Consider the following 21,610-nt stretch of genomic DNA (forward strand, 5'->3'; position numbering starts at 1 on the left):
CAGGCTCACAGAATATTTCTCTTGGATTCTCAGGAAAACCTATAATAAATGACATGACACAACCTCTTCCACTTACGATTGGTCCATTGACACGTACTACAGATTTATTGCTTACTAAATCATGTCCAGAAAACTTGTTAGGTATAAAAACATTGAAAGCTCTAGGAGCTATAATATGTTGTTCTCCGGAAGGAGTACGACTATTTTTACGTGACTTTAAAGGTCACTACATGTCCAGAGACATGGATCACCGACTGCAGAATTTACCTACACATTTATGGGCACAAGGCCCCACTGATGTTGGTTGCATGAATATTACACCATATCGTGTCACACTAAAAACAGGAGTAATACTACCACGAATGCGACAATACAAGTTACCACCCGATGCTGTTGTGGCTTTGCTGCAAATCATTGACGAGCTCATTGCACAAGGAGTGGTTGTCGAAAACGACTCCAATGTATGTAATTCCCCGATAATTCCGATTCTTAAAAGAACGGATCCAAAGGCACCACCAGTATATCGATTAGTTATTGATCTGCGCGAATTAAATAAATGTATTGTACCACAATACCCCGTGGTCCCAGATATCTCTTCATTACTAACAGCTATTGACTCAGAAGCAACGTTCTTCACTGTAATTGATCTCAAGAATGCTTTCTTTAGTGTCCCAATCGATCCGGAAAGTCAATATTTGTTCGGATTCAGTTTAAATGGACGAAGTTTTAAATTCACACGCGCACCTCAAGGATTTACAGAAAGCCCCAGCATCTATAGCCAAGCACTGAAACGAGAACTTGACAGTATCCACATGCCAGTTAACACTGCCTTGCTTCAATATGTCGATGATCTGCTGATCACCGCCCGAAGCGAACCTGAATGTGAAACAGCGTCACTGACGGTTTTGAAATTTCTGGCCGACAAGGGGCACAAGGTGTCCCCTTCTAAGCTGCAATTCTGTGTCCAGCGAGTTGTTTACCTTGGGCACTCGCTGTCCAAGGAGGGAAGGCAGCTTACACCCGACCGTATCCAGTTAATCGCTAACATGCCACCACCCAAGACACAAAAGGAGGTACGGGCATACATAGGCCTCACTTCGTACTGTAGGCAGTGGATCCCTCAATATGCATTTCTAGCAAAACCACTCATCCAGTTGACAACACAGGAGGCAGCCACATCGACTGTCCTCCCTTGGACTCAAGAACATACACACGCCTTTGAAAGTTTAAAGAAAGCTTTATGCCAAGCACCTGTTTTAGCAACACCATGTTACAGTAAACAGTTTACACTCTTTGTTACAGAACGCGAAGGTACTGCCTTGTCAGTACTCACTCAGGAACAAGCAGGATCACACAAACCATGTGCTTATTTCTCTAGTACATTAGATCCAGTAGCTCAGGCTCTTCCTGCGTGCCTGAAATCGGTGGCAGCAACAGCTTTAGCAATCAGACAAAGCGATGCCATAGTGTTAGGACATCAATTGACAGTACAAGTACCACATGCAGTAGAGGTTCTCTTGAACCGCACACAAACACAACACTTGACTATAGCGAGACTCACCGGTTACGAACTGACATTGTTTCAGCCACACATAGAAATCAGACGTTGCAATACGTTAAATCCTGCCACACTGTTACCAGTGGGCGGAACAGATCCATTGGCACATGATTGTGTCGAAGTCATTACTATCACGACGAAACCCAGACAAGACTTGACAGATATCCCTTTGTCAGATCCAGACTTGACATTGTATGTAGATGGGTCATGTATGAGAACAAGTACAGAAGAGTTAGTGGCCGCTTACGCAGTCACAACAGACACTGAAGTCATTGAAACAAATCGTATTAACACTTTGTCAGCTCAAGCAGCAGAGCTCATCGCTCTGACACAAGCCTGTATTCAAGCCAAAAATAAGAAAGTCAACATATACACAGATTCACGTTATGCATTCGGAGTCGTCCATGACTTCGGCGTACTGTGGCGAGAGAGAGGTTATTTAACTTCTCACGGTGCCCACATCCAACACGGACCCCTCATTCAAGCCCTATTAGACGCAATTCATCTACCTACTGCAATATCGATTATGAAATGCAAAGCCCATACAAAAGTTACCGATATCATTTCTCAGGATAATGACCTAGCTGACAGAACAGCTAAACAGACTGCTCAGAATCAGACTCTCACAACTGACATGACAAAGACAATAGTTCCGACGCCAACACATTGCATGACAGTTAAGGATCCCGCCCTTGATGTAATTGACATACAGACACATGCTACACCAGAAGAAATAAAGAAATGGACTGAATTAGGAGGGATCCAAACGGATCAAGGATGGATGACGAAGGAAAAATCTATATGGTTTCTTCCCGACTCTATGGTTCAAGTCATCATTAACACAATACATAGTCCAGCGCACCTAGGAGAAAAAGCTATGCTAGACAGCATTCAACACATTTGGTTCAACAAGCACTTGCGAGCAGCAGCTAAACAAAAAGTTCGTACCTGTATGATATGTTGTCAGTTTAATCCAGGTAAAAGCATCCCCGTAGAGCAGGGTGGATTTCAACTTCCCGATCATGCTTTTGAAGTCCTCCAGATGGATTATATCCAGATGGAACGATGTCGAGGATTCAAATATGTTCTCGTAGTTGTCTGTGCTCTTTCCCGTTGGACAGAAGCATACCCGGTTTCAGATTACACTGCTCCGACTACTGCCAAACAGTTAGTTCGAGAATTCTTCCCACGGTACGGTTTACCACGTGTTGTCTACTCAGATAACGGCCAGCCGTTCTCATCCGAACTAATGAAACACGTTTCCCTTTTGTTAGGCTACCAATGGAAATTCCACTGTGTCCGGCATCCCGAGGCCGCAGGTCTCGTGGAACGCCATAATCAAACTCTGAAAATTAGATTGTCCAAAATATGTAGGGAAAAAGGTGTCGACTGGATAGTAGCCTTACCAGTTGCGCTCTTTTACATGAGAATGGTAGCACATTCTCGAACTGGGCTATCCCCGTACGAGGTGATCTTCGGTAGACCACCAAATATGTGGGGGACGCCTATACCTCGCAAAATAACTGATGTTGACTGTAATATGCTGACAGATTACCTGGCTTCCTTGATGTCTGCACTACAATCTTGTCGTTCACAGGTAACCGCAGCTTTTCCCGATAATACTGAGGTGAAGCCCCATGACGTGGTTCCTGGTGACCTGGTTTTGGTCAGGAATTTCGACCGGAAGACCCAACTGGATCCTAGGTGGAAGTCGCCTAAGTTGGTTCTACTGACTACAAGGACTGCCGTGAAGATTGAGGGTCGCAAAGGGTGGTTGCACTCGAGTCATATCAAGAAATTTTATGGACTACCATCCAGTGTGAATACTCAACACTGTATTCCCTCACAGACAGACTCAAAGCTCCCCTTGGTTGAGAAATCAAAACCAGAACTTTATAAACTAAAATTGAGGTCTAGCAAGTCAGACAATTTGATTGTTTAAGTCCTCTCCAAGGTGAATCGGTTGAATTTGTTTCTGACATGTATCCTCTAGACCGGAATAGAGAAAGAAATCAGCGAATGCAGCTGAAAAAGCATGCGTATTGTAAATCACTTCGTAGTCACTGCACAGTAACATTATTAATTTTGTTTTTTCTAAGTCTTCTGATCATTATTTTTAGCATACTATTGCATATCTATTACCCTATTCTTAAGCGTGCTTACAATGTAACTGCAGAACATTCTTTTAGCGAATTACCTCCGCATGAGTTGTCATATAGATTTGCGCTGCGCAACAACACATTCATTAGTATGTTACATCATTCCCATCAGACCAGCAATGCCACAAATTGTTGGATATGTGGCCGACTCCCTCCCTATCAAAACTATAAGGGAGTTTCGCCCCTCTTTCCATATCCGTTCACACACAATGGCTCCTGTGGAGCATGGTTTAGTTTGATTAATTTCCTAGATTCAAATTCCGCAGTTTATCAAGACAACTGGGTATGGGGAAACCTGAACCTAGTTTTGCTTAAAGTCTGCTACCCTAACAAGGAGGGACTTCCCAAAAGAACAGGAACTGATCTAGAAAATGAAGTATATGGATTAGGTAATTTTACACTTAACCTCATGATCCTGAACGTTGAATCTGAAGCTACACCAATCTTGTCCGCCATGTCAGTATTCCCAGTAAAAGGGGAATTATGTATAAGAAAGAATGGTTCCATACACATGGGCCATAGTAAATGCACCACTGTAATAAAATTCAGTGATCAAGGCAAGTCTACATTTAGAGCTTCCCATCATTCCTACTTCATATGTGGCCAGACCGCATATATATGTCTACCTCTAGATTGGGATGGTACTTGTTACATAGCATTCCTTCTGCCACCTGTTTTCCTAGCTCCTCCTGATTATCATAGAAATACTCATTTAGTACACAATAGACAACAGAGAGATCTCCCAATTGTCGATTACACTGAAACAGCATGGGAAAAATACACAGATTTCAATAAAGGATTCTTCCCCTATATAGGTACAGTCACTAATAGTAAGCTGATACGTAGATTAACCAGAATCCTTGAAGCAGTAGTGAACGAGACTATTTCCGCCTTAGGCAATTTAACAGAAGAGCAGTCTGCTATGCGGATTGTTGTGCTTCAAAATCGTCTTGTCCTTGACGTCATCCTGGCCGATAGGGGCGGAGCTTGTAGGGTCATCGGATCAAGTTGTTGCATTTTCATACCAGAAAATTCGCCGTCAGTATATAAAGCCATAACCCGCCTTCATAAGATTATAAGCCAGATACACCAGAGTCCAGGCACCTGGACTTGGTCCGGTTGGTTCTGGGGCGTGTTGTCAGCCTGGGGATGGAGAATCCTATCCTTCCTAGGTATTGGCTTTCTCATACTATTCAGTTGCTGTTTATGTCTACAATGTGGGCCAGCGATTTGTGGTCTGTGTGCCACATCGTGTATCCCACATCCAAGTTTTCGTTCAAGATCCCGGAAGAAGAAAGAAGAACAAATGATGCTATATGAACAGATCGATGGATTGATGAAGATCGATATCTCCTGAGGGTCCGTAGGGGGCCAAGGAGGGAATGAGGAAATATGAATTTTGTGATCAGTTATGTCCCCTATCGTAGACCCCAACGGCTCCATGTACATGCTATAAGTACATGTATGTTCCCTCCTGCTCCAGTTTTGAAGACGCAAATATATGTGCGTCCACCGTCAACATGTCCTCTTTCAGATCCGCCATGAATGGGTCAGATATTCCATTCCTAAGTATGAAAGGCCACCGACTTTATGTGGTTCACTTTCCACATTTTACAGATTCAGGCGAGTAGGCCCTGAATTCTGTCATCAAGCCTTTTCCTGCCTTCTGCCTCTGAAAGCTCCAGTCTGAGCCTGCATCTGTATCCATGAACTTTGTCCTACTCCCTGCGCGGCTAACGGTGCCTGATCCAGCCTATCGCCTGCCAAAAACTGTATTTCACCTTCAAGATTATCTCCTCCGCTACTCATCCGATGCATTCCTGTCTAGCAGTTTAGGTAAACATTCCTCCAGCTACCGTGCAAAGGGCCAGGCCTCGCTGTCCTCATGCAAGTAATTCATAGCCCCGTTACCATGGAATATTCCTACCCCCTCGCATCTAGTGTAGACACTTAGACGCTTGTACACGCACTAACAGTCAGTATAGAATAGATTCTATCCTAGAGACCTTTCCTTTTGGATAACACAGTTCTTTAAACATAGGATATTAGATATGATTTGGGATTAGGTTGACATGACCCCCAGACTTCTGTCTCCACATGTAGAGCTAAATGTCAAGTCCCCTTCACCCTCTAGTCGCACGTCAATCACACGTCATGCGGCTGCGCGCGCATCTCTGCCAAATATTTCTGCTGACATTGCAGGATTCTTCTGTGGATCCACCCACTTGTGACATCATGTTTAATGACGTATTTTAGTTACACCCATGTATACGCCTCTATTAGTTACGTATGCACAGTTTATCTGTATTATCAGCTGTTACGCCTCTTGCATCTGTTTCACTGTAATGCATTTTCTATAAAACTGCTTATCTGTCAATAATATATGCCCTTCCTTCCTGAACTTTCGTGGTGATGGAATAGAATGCCTACAATTCGAATTGTATTCCTTTGTATAGGAATAAAGCCTTTTAAAACCTCTAATACCACGGATTCTGCCTCTTATTTTTACTGAGTTATTCTCACTAAGACTTTACCGCATAAAAAATAGTACCGGTAACGAAATATTTACCACACTTGTCCCCATGTTTGAATACCCCGTCTGAGTAGGTTGCATGTACGATTACATGTTGTGAAACACAAGTTTCATAAGCAATAGAAGAAAGAGTTCACTTTAGTATTGTTAGAAACTAGTGCAAAATGCCCCCTTTTTCCACAATTACTACAATTAACATTTCAGACATAACAATTTGGATAATTTGACATATGGTTTGGGCTGCCACAATTGAAACACTTGGCTTTTTGAATCTTTAATATTCCCCTTATTCAATTTGGGTTTCTCGTGTTTTCGTGTGATTTTCAGAATTACCCCTAAATAAGCATTACAATCTACACCTTCAGAATCATACTCCAACACTTCACAAACCCCATGGGTAGCACTGACAAATGGGGTATTGCGTATTTCTTTTACTGGTTGTATGTATGTTTCATACTCTCAACAATGCTGATTGCTTTTTTCAGAGAAGGATTCTTGACTAATAACCTTTACTGTATGTTATGCGGGGGTGTTCCACACAAATACACGTAGTACTCTGTAGTTCTTAGCGTGTCTTTATTCATGCTACAATAAAAGGAAACAGGTGAGAAGGTCGACTCAGCTACCACCGCATCAGTCTCCTCACAGGCAATGCTGTACCATGGAACCTTGTCCATGGAATCACTTACACAATCCATGTCTCCTGCTAATACCATTAACAAATATAATGTAAAACCACAACACATCCCCCTCTATATAAACAAGACACATTACAACATACCAGAACCTACAAAAAAAAGAAATGAAACTTAACCCACTCTAAAGCCCAAAAACCATGAAGGAAGCTTAAACTCCTCTAGAGCAAGAAACAAAACATGTATAGTTCTATTACATAACATATTCCTTTAACCACCCATGCAAAGCTCTTTTCCTCGTGGTATTATCCAAAGCTTCATGTAGCTAATCTTTACCCTTGGATGCCTGAGATATAGCCTCATTGACACCAACCCCCACAGCATCCCCAACATTCAAAACCTCTTCCTCCACGTCTGTCATCCTTCCAACACCAGCCCCTTCCTCTCCTCTACCAACCACTCTATCCAATTCCAGAGCATATTGTACCACACTATGTTCAAAACATCATTTATCCATTCTGAACCTTTACTCCTGACTTTCTCCTGTTCCTTGCCTACACTCTCATCAGCACCTCCGCTTGTCCCTAGAGCTTCACGTTTCAAATTCCACACTTTACCATTCTTCAGCCTAACAGCATTTCTCAACACCTCCACTACTTCCTGGGGTTCAAAAATTGACTCTCCCCCTTGGGGATCTTACCAGGTTTCTTCACTCACACCCAATTGCCAACCTCCACTTGAACCTCTTTTACTCCATGCACTCTGTCATAATAAGTCTTTCTCCTCTCATGTGTTTCATCCAACCTGTCCTTAACCACTGAGTGACCAATGCTCCACAGCTCCATCCTTTAACCAGAGTAAATCTGCATCTCGGTTTTCTTCCTCTCATTATTAAAAATGGAGGTAGACCAGTGGAATCATGGATGGTTACCCTGTAAGCCCAAACTGCTTTCTTCACATCAAGCCTCCAATCCTTCTCCTTGCTCACTGCACCTTGAATAATTCCCTTCAACACCCAGTTACATTTTTCCACAGTGCCATTACCACTGAGATTATAGAGCAATGTAGTTCTGTGTTTCACACCAACTCTCTCCAAATTCCCCAGTTATCCGCGAATATATCCGATATGGCTTATTTTCCAGACTGAAGATAAATTGGGAGAAGTCGGTTGTTATCCCTTTGACGCTAGCTACGGCTCCGCCCCAGTTAGAGTACCCTCTGGTGTGATCCACTGACCCGGTAAAGTACCTCGGTGTTTGGGTGCATCGCGACCCTGACATCGTAATTAAGGAGAATTACGGCACGGCCTACAGTAACCTGGTGCAACAGGTGGATAGGTGGATACATCTCCGGTGTCACTGGCAGACTATATCGCAGTGATAAAAATGGTAATCCTCCCTAGGTTTTTATATCTTTTTTGCAACATCCCGATTAAACTCACAAAGCAATTTTTCAAAACAATACAAACCCAACTCTTGAGATTGGTTTGGGGTGATAAACAGCCCAGAATTAGCTGTCATACGCTAACGCTTGCTTATGATAAAGAGGGATTTGCTGCTCCTGATTTTTATATCTATTATCTCTGTGCTGAAGCCCAATATGCCTATTACTGGTTTCAGACACATGATTTTATCCCGCACATTGCGGTGGAGGATGGGGACGCACACCCTGTTCCGCTTGCGAGCATCATCACACACACTCATAGGCACACACCTAAACTTGAGATTAATACCATTGACATGACAATCGCAGCCTGGCAGGAGATCGGCAGACGCGCTCATAAGCTTCCTCTTTACGCACCTGCTCTACCTCTGGCTGGTCACGCATCCTTATCAGTAACTCAGGAACAAGGGCCCATAAAAGCTCTGAAAGAGGCTGACATTACACACATGAGCGACCTATTTCCGGGGGGTAATTATATTTCGGAGCACGATTTGGATTATATTCGAAATCCTACTGTACTTTTTCAATATTCCCTCGCCTGAGACATGCACTCAAGGACCACTACCCTGACTTCCCTGTGGAGCCCTTTACTCTCCAATCACTTCAATTGTTATTGGTTACCCCAACCAAGAAGAAATTGATTACTAAATTATATAAGGCTGTGCAGGGGGAAACGGTGCGTGGGCCGGACAACAGTCTGGAGCGTTGGAATGCTCTACTGACTCCCCAGATCCTCCCACAAGAATGGGAATGGATTTGCACATTAACAGGTCGTCTTACCCCTAACGGCAATCTACGTATCATACTTTTTAAATTCATTCATCAAATGTATAATACTCCTGTTAAATTGTACAAAATGGGTCTCAGGGACTCCGATCAATGTAAACGCTGTGGTCTACCGAATGCTGATTTTATTCACCTAGCATGACAGTGCAACCTCGTGTTTAAATATTGGGAAGGTGTTACTACACGCATACAGTCCATGACAGGAATCACTTTACAATGTGCACCGTTGGAATGTCTCCTTGGCTATGTCCCTCATCTGAAGGCTGCTCTGGGTAGATTTGTTAGGGTGGCTCTGCTGCTGGTCAAAAGGCGTATTATGTTCACTTGGGAAAGCAAACTGTCCCCTAAAGTTGATGACTGGCTTAAATACTTAGCGTACTGCCGCAAACAGTTAGAGTTGTATGCAGAGGAACTCCCAATGTCATCCAGACCTAAAGACATCTGGTCGCCGTTGAGAGATTATTTATTGTTACAAGCCCAAACTGAAACTGAGTGAATTGCTTTAATGTTTCTAGTGGTGTGTTCTCATACTACCTGCCTTGTAATGTATGTTTTATTGGAATGGTATCGCATGTATTGTACCGTCTGATCACAATATGTACCGCTAAAGAGTTTTTTTTCTTTTCTTTTTTTTACAGTTTTTTGTTCATGATGCTTGTCATAGCTGAATGCTTATACAATGCTGTAAAATCTAATAAAGAGAATTTTTAAAAAAAGCTCTCTCCAAATAATTCTTTGCAGCGTTGGAGGTAAATTGCACTCCATTGTTACTCAACACTACAGCAGGCATACCTTCCGACACAAATGTTTTATCAAAAGATTCCAATACCATACTTGTATTAATTCTTTGCACAATCTCCACTAATGGCCACTTAGAAAAAATATAAATCATTGCCACTTCATACTCTGACATTTCTCCCACCGGACCAAGCACATCCACTGCAACACACGGTTGTTCAGGAACTAAACATTCACTCATTGGTGGCATTAAAGGTTGTAAGATCTGTCTCCATAAGCACATAAGGTACATGTTCTTACACACTTTTCCAATGCTTTATCAAATCCCAGGCCACCAAAACACACCCTTCACCACAGCCTTAGTCTTCACCACACCAAAATTCCCTTCATGGCAGAGTTGCAAAATACTCTTCCTCAGATCCTCAGGTGGCACAATCCTGACCCCCTGAAAATCATATCCTTATCCACTGACAACTCCATTCTAACCTACAATATTGTCTCAACAACTCCTCCTCCTATTTCACTCTCTTGATTGCCGGTTCTCCTGAATCATAAACCAACGCAATTTTAAAATCTCCCTATGGATCGTCCATACATTCCTCCATAGGAACAGGCATTCTGGATAAGCAGTCCGCCACTACATTCTCCCTGCCAGGTACATACACCAAATTGTACCCATAATCTTTCATCCGCACAGTAAATCTCGCCAACCTGGCAGAAGCAGACACACCCCCTTCCACAGTCAAAAACCTCACTAAGGGCCTATGATCAGTCCGGATGGTCACTCACTTGCCCCAGACAAAAGCTCAAAAATGCTCTAAAGCCCAAGCACACACTAACACTTCCTTCTCTATTATAGGATATTTTTCCTCTGCTGGTGACAGTGATCTGGACGCAACAAGAATGATTTTTTTCCTTACCCATCAAGTCCTTTCTGAGATAACACTCAGCTCTGTTTAAGCTCTGTTGCATATCTTCCAGAGAGTTCTGCTTTTCGCACTATTGCCAACACCTCCTCAAGTGTCGCATCACCATTAACCCACCATCGTTCTTGAATTGCAGCATTTCTTGCATGCATGACCAACTGATCTCTTATGAAGTCGTCATTTAAATTCCCAAATTTGCATTCCATAACTAACGTGTTCCATTCTGCCACGTAATCGTCAGCAGATTCTCCTGTGTTCTGCTTGTGCTGAAAACAATTGTAACGTTTGATGCACATGCACGCCTTTGGTCAAAAGTAATTATCTAAATCCATTAATGTTGCTTTCAAAATATTTGTATCCCCACTTATAGTAAAGCGCGGGCGGAGTTCGCATCGCAGCACTATGCGAATTGCATGTTCGTGGGAAATATCGCGCAAACTTCACCAAGCGGTCGCCAATTGGCGTGGCCATCTTGTTTTTCTACTCTTTGTATGGTTCTTTGGCCTCTTTTTGAATCCTCTCAAATCTTTTCAAACCTTTATTTCTAAAACGTTTTTTCTGAACTTTTTATTTATTATCTATTCCTCTCTCTTCCTGTGTATATTTTGCGTTTTATTTCTACTTTTTACTGCATTTTTTTACTGTTTTTCTATTAATAGCTTTTTATTTCTTTTTACTTCCCTACTTCTTTTTCAGAATTTATTTTTTTCTTTTCCGTCCTCTACCTCCTCAGAGCAATGGCTAAGGGTAATGAGACCATGAGCTGCCTTCCTTGTGGAAGACAGTGCCTGGAAGGGATGTAGGCCTGGCCCTTATTCTCAGCGGTGGAGGTGGCCGCCCTAGTGTTTTTTTGCACAGCGCCACTCCCCCTTAACCTTGGCAGCAGGTGGCAGGCCTGGTTCCAGCTATGGGATAGGAGCATCACCGCCGGTGGACGAAGGTTCGCCTGGCAGTGTTTCGCTGTTCTGAGGTCTGGCGCACCCACAACCAGCGGACCACCTGTGGTCTGACATCCTGGAATAGGAGCAGGATCTGCTGGACCTGCTAGGTGTTGAGGTCGTTGGGCTTGGCGAGTAGCTAATTCTATTACTATTGTGTGTTCTGTTCTGTGTTATTGCGAATATTATTTTTGCGCTCGTTTGGGCTGATTATGTAAGAGAGGTTAGAGAACTTAAGTTAAGTAATGCTAGAGAGACGCCTTTCCTTTGTCCTGTCACTAAGATAGTGGTGGTAGGTAGTTACTATAGTTAGTAACTTAGTATTATTTGGTAATCTTTTAGCGGTCCGTGTGACATGTCCTCCTTCATGTGCTGCTGACTCCAGTCCTTAGTAGAACCTTTTGTAGTTTGTTAGTAAGTGAATAATATAGCAACTCAGCAGAACAGCAACCAACCAACAATTTTGTGCATGCAATATGCATGGGTCCATCTATGCATATTTTAGGACTAAAAGAAACGGAAATGCAGACTTAGTGAACAATTGGCCGATCAAACGGGGTTGATTCATTGTTGATTGCGAATGAGATTGGAGACCCAGAAGAAGCAAATATAATTTTTGGCAATTCATTCCAAAGTCTTTGGAATAGGCGGGCTAGGTGGTACTTAGGTTTAGGATTCTGGAATCAGAATGGAACACTGGAATAATAAAGAGATAGGACTGTCCATGACCATAATACTACTAGTCGATCTGATTAGATAGGTCAATTTTATTCCAATTGTCGTTTTCTGTCAACAAATCTTTTTTGAGCGCTTTTTAACCCGTTCCGTGCCGATGACGGAACCACTCCGTCATGAGCCACGGGTGCGCTGTGCTCATGACGGAGTGGTTCCGTCATGCTGCGGCCGTTGGCGGCCGCTCCGCCCACACGGCGCTAATTCCCCGCCTGTGCGGGCGATTAGCGCAGTGGGCGGAGTCGTGACGGAACCACGCCGTCATGAGCACAGCTCACCCGTGACTCATGACGGCGTGGTTCCGTCATGAGCACGGCGGCACCGCAACTGCCCCCAAATCCCCCCAGCACCGCGGCGGAATTCCTGCCGCGGCGAAGGGGTTAAAATATTTATTATTTGTTTCACACCAATCCATTTTTGTCTCTTTATTATGTCTTACATAATCAGCATCCGTGGGCAAGAAGATGACGGGGTCTGCTGAGGCGGGAGCTGTAGGTGCCTCCCAGAGCCAGGATCGCTCCTCTACAGATGGATCTGCTGCTGGCCCCAGTAAGTCCTTCTGTTATTAATAATTATTTCTTCCAAACTTTTACTGCATCTTATTTTTTTGACCTATTTATTTCCGTTTCCTAATTCAAATTTTTAACAAATCTTCTTCGATCTATCTATTTCTATATTCTTGTTATCCATGCATTACCTTCCTACTTAGTTATTATATTTCTAGTGCCTTTTTTTTACATCAATCTAACTGCCTCTGACTCTGTACTACTACTATTATTAGTCTGTCTGTAGCTTGCTTTATAATTTATTCTGGTTTTTCAGTCAGCTTTTCCTCTCCCCTTATATTTTGTGGACTGCCTTGTGATGGTACTACTGTAAGACTCAGAGAACACATTGGTCCTTTATACTACTAGTACTACTACTCTGTTGTGCAGAATGCATGGCCAATGAAGGTATTCTACGTATGCTTATTGAGATTAGAAGGCTGTCTTTTACTTCTCATGCTCAATAAATAAAATGATGGTCACGTGGACAACCCAAAGTGTTGTATTTTTACTTTTTCTCGTCTAGGCCTCGTACTGTTATTATCACTTTAGCAGCAGCAGTTGATTGTGAACAACTGATTACCGTGCACCATGGCTGAAAGAAAGTATGAGGAGGAGGGGGGCACAATTACATTTTCCAACCAAGAGAAAAGATTTGAGTCAAGAGTTGAGACTCGAGAGACTTCATGTCTGATTGTCCACTCACTTGGCCACTCTTTTTCTTTTTGAAAAGTTTTAAAACTTAGATTCACCAACAGCTCTGGCCACTGAGTCCAGTTCTTTGGGTTGTCCTCTTCTTGAGAGGCTTTTCGAAAATTGCCACCAACAAAATGCCCAACCAGATAGTTTGTTATTATTGATAAGTTAGGAGGACATACTACTGTCTACTCTACTCTAGTACCCGATTTGTACTTGTGATATGTGCGGTGTATGTATGCATTTTATTTTCAATCTTGCTAGTGATAATAAATAAATAGGGGGAGTTGTATATGGCATCTAAAAAATGTGTAATGTTTATTCTATGCGTACCGACCACCAGTGCCGGGGTCAGTTGGGAAGGCAACGCCAGCAGAGGAGCAAGCAGATGCGGCAGTTGCTGGGGTGGGTGAGCCAGCAGCAGTGGCAGGTGGTAGTAAGTTATATTCCTTACTATTGACAATACACACTCGCTGCAAGGGTGTACACTGTACTGTTGAGAGAGACTAAGTTGTTGTGACCAATGGTTGAAGGAGGCACTCGGTCCTTTACTTAGCATTAGCAATAGTATTAGCGGTGGGAGTTGAGTAACTAATGGCCTCTTATATCTGACTTCAACTCAGTTGGGAAAGTTTTATGAAGAAGACTAAGGGGTCTATTAGAATGTCAGGCGGATCGCCACCGCCCGCATGGTGGTGGTGTTCCGCCCGACATTCTCCTCCGCCCGCATGCCATTTCCCCCCTGCCATATTAGCATGGCAGGGGGGACCCTGGCGGACGGAAAGACCGTCCGCCGGTTTTCCGCCGGTCACACGGGTGACCGGGCAGAAAAGGTGCCTGATATGGTGCCGGTGTCTGATAGACACCGCCATCCATATTAGGATGACAGCGGGAAGCAGCCTTTCCGTGGTGAAAGGCACGTGGTTTCCTCAGTTGGGGACCCGTTGCGGGCCCCCAGGATGTTGGGTGGGTGGGGAGGCACATGGACGGTACCTATGGTATCTCCCAGCATTTGCATGGACAACGTGGCAGCAACCGCGCGGTGCCTGCCACAGTGTGCATGCAAATGCGCACATGCATTTTTTGTATGCGGCGTGTGCTTCTGACAGCACAACCCGGCACAATACAAAAAAAAGCGGGATGCGCCCGCCAGTGTGGCGGGATGCGCCCGCCAGTGTGGCGGGCGCATCCTAATTGCCCATGCGGGATCGCCGCATCCTTAGCGGGCGGCCCATTTCCCGGGGCGATAGCAGGCGGACAAAGTCAGCCCCCCATCATAATAGACCCCTAAGAGTCAGACGACCTTGATGGATGGGTTGAACAAAAAGGGAAAGAAGGGTGCAAGGAGGAAGGATGGGTGAAATGTAATATATGACTGGCAGAGAAGGATGCATGGGTGAAGGAAGGGGGCCCGGGATGCATCGGATGCATGGGTGGGTGAAGGATGGGTGAAAGGTGAAAGAAAGGATGCCTGCCTGGGTGGGTGAAACTGTATGGGTGATAGGAATCCTCCGGAAGGTTTGATGGGTCAAACTCAAAGGCAAGCAAGGACACAAGGGTGGTGGTTTAAAAGAAATTACAAATGTATGTTGTTGGTGAAAGGTTTGTTGAGAGATTAAGAAGAATGATAGCCATGTTTACTTTGAAGGGGTGGATGCCTGGATGGCATTCAGTCTTAGCATAGGTGGAGACAGTGAAGAGAATGTAAAAAAAAAAACGTGCCAGAGTAGCAATGCCAAGGGTGAAGATAAGAATAAGGTTAGAATAAAAAAAAAATGCTAGAAGAGCCATGCAATGATAAATAGAAAAATCGCTGGGAGGAGAAACAAGGACTGTTTTTTTCCAAGGTTTTTGATTAAAGGTTGTATTTCAGAATGCTCCCTTGACTCACAGTAGTTAGCAGATACAACATATTTATTGTGTATATATGTACCCATACCCACCCATTATCAATTACCTCCCTCTGACTCTGAGGCCTACTCCCTACCAATGTCATTTCAACTGTGTCAGCCATGGCGGCCTTTCGGCTGCTTGGTTACACAATCAATTATTAGTACCTCACGTCGTCCCATACACAATCATTCAGATCAGATATCATCTGCCTTGTTGTAGTAGTCAGGGTGAAAGTGAAATTGAGCAGTTGCCATTGATGTAGCAGAGTACGGCCATAATGGAAAAATAAGATAACTGCCTGCAGACAGTAGTAAATAACGTGAGTGTGCGACACAAGTATGTCTGTCTAGGGCACAAGCTGACTCAGCTGGCATGCCTACAAGGTTAATTTAGCTAATCAAGAGAGAGAAGACTTGTCTACTCAAAAGTGCCTAGTAATGCCTGAAACTCCCATAAATGTTAGAGGCCAAGGAAGTAGGAGGATACCATCATCAAATACTTTATTTTCGATCATAAGGATCTTATAAAGAGCGTGGTGCCATACTATATAAAAATGGTACAAGCAATAAAAAGACGATTTACGAGGTACAATATACAACAGTGATTAAAACAATAAAAGGTTAAAAATCATTTTCCATAAGGTGGCCCAAGATTTGATATGCAAGAATTAAAAAGCTTTAGGAGGCAGCTCATATAATACATTTAAAACGTTTATCTATAATGCATGCCAAAATCTGGCCATACCAAAAAGAACCACCCTGCGAGTGTCAGTAGCTAAAATTCTCATAACCTCTATGTAATGTTGAGGTCCAATCAGTTTACACAATGGCACAATCCACTTGCCGAGGAGGCTTTTATAATGGGGGCAAAAGAATAGCAACTGGACTATTGATTCTGATCAAGCCATACATGCGGGACACTGATCATCTGTGGTGGCCTTACTTCACCACCTTTTACAGAACAGTTTAGTGGGTAAGGTCTTAAAACAGAATTGTATGAATAATTTCCATGCCAGTGGTGATACAATTTCATTAATAGGTTCCTCATAGAATAGGGCAAATTTAAAACTGATAAAATTCTGGGTCAGTGTGCCCACCGGTTTAGCCATCTCCTTCACCATAACAGTATCCCAGTAAATCTCTTTGTCACTGCATTTTGGGATAAGGCTCAATCTTTCTGGGGAGGGCCAATATTCCTCCATCCCAAGTCTCTTCAGTAGGTTCTTCAAGAAGCTAAACGAAGGGATAGAGTGAACCTGGGATCACTTCAGGAGATCAATCGTCTCTGCTCTGTATGGGGATAGCTCTTTAACCAACCACAGACGGTGCCAAAACATTAACTGCTTGTAGCCCATCTTGTGTGAAAACAGTTTTTGGCCCAAGACCAAAAACATAGGAGTCAAGGGGGCACTAGTGGGGAGGTTTAACATTGAGTGGAGAAACCGGTTTTCTACAAAAGTAAGAGAGTTTGTGTTTCCAGAGCCCCACAATTCAGCCCCTTTGAGGGCTCCCCCAACATTTTGGTATTATAAGTTTCCAATGCTGAGGCCACTTTCCTGGACACTGTTTTTTGTGTGGATTTTACTTAAGTGAGCAGTTTGTTGGATTAGTGATAATTGTGCTTTTTCGATGTGGGGCATCCAATTTAGCTTTGATGTTAAGTGGATACCCAGATAGTCAAAGGCATAAACTTGCTCTAGGGGGCTATTTCCTACATACATTGGTCTTTTTGATGGCTTGGAATTCCCCTTCGAGAATGTCATGTATTTAGTTTTAGCCTGGTTTAATACCAAGCCATGTTCCTTGCATTACTCAATAAAATTATTCAACAATTTTTGCAGAACATGGGGGGGATTTAGAAATTAATAGGGTGTCATCCACGAAGAGTAGGGCTAGTACTCTTTTGTCCACCACCTTTGGGGCGTCACATCCATCCCAGTCCAGATAATCAATCACCCATTCATAAAATGGGAGCATAACATGGGCGATAGGAAGTGGGTGGATACCACAAATGTTATGTACTGTGCTTGCTAGTGCTACTGTGCCACTATAATTTTATTTCTACAATTAATTGTTTTGCTAATATTATTGGTTACAATTGTCTTTTTTCCGTTCTTCATATAGGTACTCCTTCCCAACCGAAACAACAAAACAGGAAGGAGTTAGCAGCCATGGCCTTGCAACAGAAGCTGGAAGCTATCCGTGTGGAATATCAACAGCTGGTGGTTCTGGAAGCTGAGGAGGAGGCAGCAGTAGCAGCACCCCACCCCCACTTAGCTTAGATTTTGAGCCAGACAACACTGAGCACACATACACACACAGCAACATAGCATTTTCCAAATTAAGTAACAAAATCCTGCTGAGCACTGGCCATTGACACCTTTTCCCATATCAATACAGCAATGAGTTTCGATCAAAGTAGACCTCTGTTAGGTCATCCAGATAGGCCTGGACCATCCGCTCAATGCTCATGGGTGCTCCGCTTTGCTCAGCCTCTTTTGCCTTTGCCTCTGCACTGGACTTAAGTCCTTGCTGTAGAAACCCTTCCTGTGCCGATTTTGGGGCTGATGCTCCTGTTCTTATTGATGTTGTTAATGTTGTTCTTGGTGTTGTTGATGAGCCAACCACACTGCCCTTAGGCTCTGAAGTTGAACTTGAAGCCCTGCAGTACCTTTTGTGGCCTGGAGGAGCGGGCCTCTAATTCCCGGATATTCTTTTTCTAGCTGACTGGCTTCCACAGCTATCAAAGTTTTGTAGTTGGCAACATCCCCATCTGAAAAAGGAATGAAAGTGTGCAGTAATGGTTCATGCCGTGGATCCAGAATTGTGGCACTAATGTAATGGTTGGATGACACAATCCTTTTTTGCAGCCTTGTATTTTCGGAAAAGCGAAGGTTTAAGCTCTCCACCAACTCATATGCTTCTTTTTTTACTTCCACACCTGCGTACATTGCAGACACCCCCTTCAACTGTTCCTGTAGCATGTGCAACAATGGGATAGCTTGGCCCTTAGTACAGTCCTCCTTGCTGATTTCATGTGTGAAGACCTCGAAAGGAAGTAGCATCTCTGTCACGCATTTAACTAGGCTCCATTGATCCATCTCAATGACCATGCCTTTCAGAGTAGCATCCCCTCTTTGCATGACATATTCATTGATTGGTCTGTACTGCTTAAACAGACGTTCAAGCATGTAATAAGTTGAGTTCCAATGTGTTGGCACCTCCTGGATGAGTGCTTTAACTGTCATTCTGTTATCACGTTAAACAAACGATCCTCAGCTGCTTTCGGGCTTTAAAAGAATGGCTGAAATGTGTGCACATTCTTCTGAAGGTGGTCAGTAACTTACTGACTCTGTCTTTTTTCCAGAAAGTCTTGAACAATGATGTTAATGCAGTGCGCCAAACACAGGACCCTGAAAAAGCCACCATCGGCCATAGCATTAACTATATTACTGTCATTGTCCGTGGCTACAAAACCAATGTTAAGCCCTCTTGGTCACAGCCATTCAAAGACCTTGCTGTCAAAGTCTTCCAAAATGTTTGCAGCAGTATGAGATTTCTCCTTGGTGAACATGGCTACAGTTGCATGTTTCCGAGTGGCATTAAAAATCTCAGCAGTGTCAACAACACATGCTGCAGATATCTTTTTTCCAACCCCCCACATAAGAGATTCATTGTGCAGTGATGCACAAGTAATCAGTGGCTTGGCAACTGGTCCACATGTCTGTTGTCAGGTGGATAGTGTGAACAGCACCCTGCTGCAAAGCTTATCCAAGCAATTTCAGCACGTCATGATGATGGACCGGCTGGGAACCTTCCATTTCGGACAAATTCAAGAAAACCCACCCCTTCCACAAAAGAAAAAGGGAGTAGGCCCAGCGCTAACATTTTAGCCAGCTTCGCTTTGTATAAACGTGCCGTTGGGTGGTTGCGTTCGTACTGCCCCTCCGACCTAAACATGCTGAGGATGGTAGCCTGGATTTTTTTCTTTTCTGGTGCCACTGATTCAGGTGACTTCTTGATGCCAGATGTTATGCTTAATGCACTTTTTTTCGTTGCAGTACTCTCTTGCCTTGGACCCCTTGGTGTCTCAGCCTGACTCTTGTGTCATTGCGATGTTGCTGATGATGATGTGGGTGGTACCCCTGCACTGCTGGTGACAGGGCTGGTTTGTGTAACAGATAAAATGTCTCCATCCTGATCAACTTCCACCAATATTGCTTCTTCTTCTTCATCCCCTCCATCAACAACACGTGCTGTTTTTTGGCCGCTAAGGTGCGCCTCCCACTTTATCAAGTGGTGTTTTCTCAGATGGGTTGTTTGGCCTTCGGTACCATAGTTTGTACCAAGCTTCACACCGACTGACACCTTGTCCACAAATAGTGCATATAGCAATGTTCACCTCCTACTTGCTAACCGAAAAAAGTTCCAAACTGGGGAAGTCAATTTTCTGGCTCTGGTGGTGCCACTTGCAATGTCGGATGAACTGGTAGGTGGGCCTCATGTTTGACTCTCTGCAGTACCTACTTCTTCTGAGGTGGTTGTGGTGGATGTAGGTCGCTGCCAGTGAAATATGGAAGCTGGAGGTGGTGTTGGTGGTATCATCTATGTTGGTGGTATCCATGCCACATCCCTCACAGCAATTTGGGATGGGGTAATGTTGGTCTCCACTGGGACGGGACTAATGTCCATGATGACTGGCTCATCATCATCCTATCTGTTCTACATCTACCTCCATAACTCTAAGGCTTTCTTTAACCTTCCTTTTTCCTAGCCTTGTCTCATGGCATGTCTCACTGTCAGAATGAGGTGTCTTCCAAGTGGCATCTAAATCATCAGAAGGGGGCTTGCAGACGAGGTTGATGGACCTTTTCCTTCCGGGGGATGTGGAAGATAATGGATCTTCTGAAAGTGTGGCTTGCTCTTCTTCTTCCTCTGCAGGAAGCTCGATCTCCTGAACTGCCCCTACTTTGGGAGGAACAACTACTATTGGGGGTGGTAGCGGCTGTGGTCACCCACTTATCTGAGTTTCCTGCATTTATTGGGTACTGCTTTGTGATAGCGATAAGTCAGTTTCAACATCACTGCTTGTCGACGTTGGACTCGTGATTAAACTGGCTGCCTCCGTGACAGACATGGGTTTGGGCCTAGGTTGGTGGGGTAGGTCCACTGATGCGGGGGTGCTGCTCCAAGCTTGCTCCCTGGACACCGCTGCTGCAGGCGCAATTTTTGACTTCTCAACAAAGGTCTTAGGCGACATACCTGTCTTGGTAAGTGGCAGTGACTTCTTTCACTGGCAACTTTCTTGTTCCTGGACCTGGTACCTTTCTTTAGGGCCATCTTGAAGATGTCAGCAGCACGCATCTGCGCAGGTTGAAGAGATGTCTGTGGTCACACGTCACATGACATTGTGCACATCAGGATTTCTGTCTTGCAGTACAGTGGGTGATGTCTCCTCATTGTTTGTGTACCTTAAAGAAAAGAAGTACGAAGAACATCAGTGAAATGTGGCATTCATTGTTGTTGTTCATTTACTACTTGTACAAACAAACAAATATAAAATATAACTTAGTGTGTGGTCACACTTGTTAGTGTTAATAATAATATTGAATGTATTGCATCTGTTATTAAAAAACATAACAATACAGAATAGCCTTCTGTGAGAGTTTGACAACAAGGGCTTTCATGGTTGGTGTACTATACAGAACACTCAGGAAGGATAGGAAAGAAGAAGAACAACAACAAAAATATAAATGTAACAGACCCGGTTTGACATTGTGCATCACATGGGATGCAGCATTAAGGAAGCTGACAATGGATGAACGCAATAAACCAAGCGGAACAAAGAAAAGACATGCAGGCCTATGGCAAAAGCACACTAACTACCACCACAAAATGGCCACCTGCCACATGATCACTCACAACAAGCAGGAGGCCTGGAAAACAATGAACTCAAACAGGCCTATGTGGACACAGACTTTACAAAATGGCCCCTGGCCACATTGGGAGGCTCAGCTAAGGAAAATGTT

The 21,610-nt window shown here is 43.8% G+C and overlaps 1 long non-coding RNA gene across 1 annotated transcript in view; it reads left to right on the forward strand.

The window, feature by feature from the left end:
• LOC146870122 (uncharacterized) overlaps positions 1 to 21,163 on the forward strand; it is a 365,571-nt gene extending 344,408 nt beyond the window's left edge. Inside the window, exons 3-4 of the long non-coding RNA XR_014969486.1 lie at positions 12,896 to 12,997; positions 17,706 to 21,163. This is a non-coding gene — a long non-coding RNA (uncharacterized LOC146870122). The remainder of the gene's footprint in view (positions 1 to 12,895; positions 12,998 to 17,705) is intronic.
• The last annotated feature ends 447 nt before the right edge of the window (positions 21,164 to 21,610 follow it).

The sequence above is a fragment of the Triturus cristatus genome, chromosome 1_1 (genome assembly GCF_964204655.1).
Source record: "Triturus cristatus chromosome 1_1, aTriCri1.1, whole genome shotgun sequence".
NCBI lineage: Eukaryota > Metazoa > Chordata > Amphibia > Caudata > Salamandridae > Triturus > Triturus cristatus.